General features: G+C 44.2%; 1 long non-coding RNA gene across 2 annotated transcripts in view; it reads right to left on the bottom strand.

Annotated features, from left to right (window-relative positions):
• LOC139350751 (uncharacterized) overlaps positions 1-2,116 on the bottom strand; it is a 30,309-nt gene extending 28,193 nt beyond the window's left edge. Inside the window, exons 1-2 of one of the 2 annotated variants that reach the window (XR_011603540.1) lie at positions 1,912-2,116; positions 764-1,180 (exon numbers count right to left, since the gene is read on the bottom strand). This is a non-coding gene — a long non-coding RNA (uncharacterized lncRNA). Of the gene's footprint in view, positions 1-763; positions 1,248-1,911 lie in introns of those variants that run through there. The other variant, XR_011603539.1, reaches the window with a different exon arrangement.
• Positions 2,117-2,494: the final 378 nt, after the last annotated feature.

The raw sequence follows: 2,494 nt of genomic DNA, 5'->3' as shown, positions 1-2,494 counted from the left end.
TCACTGGAAGCCCACGCGGGCCTTTTAACCATTAAAAATACATTCAGCAACTGCTGAGTTAGCTCCTCTCACATTTCAATGAATTAATTTCATCAAAAACTTCTGAGGGAAACCACAGTGACACATCAGGGGAAACCGCACAGCTCAGCCATATGTCTTCATGCCTTACATACACTGATTATCTCGGGGTGAACAGCTCGGGAGACGCCGCTTTTCTAATTAAATGCACATTTTTGCTGAAATCCTATAAATTGGCCACTTGGAGAGCGCTGATGTCCTCCGCTGGACTGACGCGATCTGCCCGGCTGCCTATCTTTGTTTGCATCGGGGACAACAAAGGGAAAGATTATGCCTCTCCGCGAAGGGGAAACTAGGGCACGAAAAGGCGACCTCTTTTCTTGTATTGCGGGGGAGAATTTACAGTCTGGCAACCATTTCATCTCCGCGCAAAGGCTGGGAGATGTTTGGGACTTGTTCTCAAATTTACAGACGATTATGTTAAGCTGTTAGGATGTTATTCGGAAAGCGCTTGTTTTTCGCACCCTGGAAACTTCCCCCCGAGGACCGTGGATCGGTTCAGTCATAACAGTGTCAATATCCCCTGACCCAGTCTGGTGCAAACACATCGCGACATGCTTACGCTTCAAAAAGCACGTTTACAAATAACAACGGCGACAGCCTCGTTGTCATTTTTACGCACTTTACGCAAACCTCTAAAAAATTCGTCTTACAAAGACAAAGGGGTTGATTTAAGACTACGCACCGACAGGTCTCAAGTTCAAGTCGGATGGTCTCTTCCTCCGGGGTGTCCGACTCCTCTGTCCGCGAGCTTTATATTTTCTAGACAGTGGCTCCTCTTATATGCGTCTGGACCCAGGGAGAGCAGAAAATAAAAAAAGGCACAAGACGACAGCATTTGTTGAAAAAGTCGCCTCGTTTGGGTGTTCTGAGAGACGGTCTCCGTGAGCGGCTACCGGGCCACGAAAGAGTCCCGGTCCCTGCGTCTCTCTCCGCGGCCGCGCAGCTCGGTTCAGCGGGGACACGCGGGCTGCAGACTGCGCCGCGCGTCCTGCGCCGCCGATGAACCAGATGCGTCAAGTTCAGCTGAGGTGAAGCCCTGTTATACAACCAGCCTGGGTGTGCAGCAGCCTGCACTATCGCGCTGCTTATTTAATGTGTCCTAAAGGGAGAAAAAAAGAAAAAGAAAAGGCACATCACATTGAAATATCTGCAAAAACTCGACTTGTGTTGAGATGATTATTAAGGGCTGCCTCACCCGCCTCCTCCCCCCCACCCTCCGGCCCCCTCCGCGGATCTAAAAAGCACTATTTGCTTTTGTGAACTTACCTGATGTCAGCCTTATGGGGGGAGAAAAGACATTTTTATTCCGTCTTTCACTTTACTTTGGGCTGAAAATAACCAAAGCTACCGCTGTGAAATTATAAACTACAGTTCATTACCACATGGTACTATTAAAGGTATTATAGGCCCATACTGCTTTTTTAAGAGATTTAAAATTAAATTAAGAGAGCCAAGGTCAATATAAAGACATAATTTTAGCTTCTTACACACTCTTCGAGTTAATATTGGATTATTTTAGAAAACAAATACCTTTTTTTCCGTTTGTGTCACCCTCCCACCTGTTCAAACAGCAGCTAGCCACACAGTTTAGCTGGAAAGCCTTTTTCATATTAAAATATGTATTTCAAAGTAGCAAACGTCGTCTTAAAGAAAATTAGCACCAACAAAACGAGACTTAACACCCTAAATATGGCTGTATCACCCGGCAACAATGCTAAAAGACACCGGCAAAACACATTTAAAGTCAGGTAAGTTAATTTGATATGCTAGCAACAGGTTTTAGCTCCATTGCTAGCTGCTAGCTGTTAATGCTAGCTAATAAACACTCACGTGATTTAATGCAGCATCTCTCACACCTGTTTGCCTGCGTTAATGAGCTCGATTCAGATGCGTCCCCCTCTGTACCTTAATCAAGGCCTAGTTTAAGCACCACAGGTGACTTGAGGACAAGCCCAGACTTGTTGAGTTTCCCGATTTGCCTCACAGACACTTCATTGATTAATCAGATGAGGACGTGAGGCAAGGCGGAGCTGCTGAAGGACCAAATCTGCCATGCAAGAAGTTATTAAAACATGACCCCTGACATCAAAACCTGGCAGCCTGGGGACATTTAAAGGTACATCTTATGCTGATTTTAAGAAGATCAGAATAAAACATATTTAATGGAACAACTTGGACCTCAAGTGAGCAATATTTTGCGTGTGTGTGGGAACAGTGGACAAAAATAGACTCATTTTCAGTTTGCCTGTAATGGATTGAGAATATTAGTGGAATAGATTAGAGCAAATTATTCTCCATCTGTTTGTTCTAACCTCTATGTTTTTTATGTGTGTGGTGTCTCTAAAATATTTTTACTTTTAAAGATATATGTATGGCAAACACAGACACAAATAGATAGATATTATCCACTTTA

Source organism: Chaetodon trifascialis, chromosome 22 (genome assembly GCF_039877785.1).
Source record: "Chaetodon trifascialis isolate fChaTrf1 chromosome 22, fChaTrf1.hap1, whole genome shotgun sequence".
NCBI classification, from domain to species: domain Eukaryota; kingdom Metazoa; phylum Chordata; class Actinopteri; order Chaetodontiformes; family Chaetodontidae; genus Chaetodon; species Chaetodon trifascialis.
Note: the sequence above shows the minus strand (reverse complement) of the source record. Positions and strands in the feature narration are given on the sequence as shown.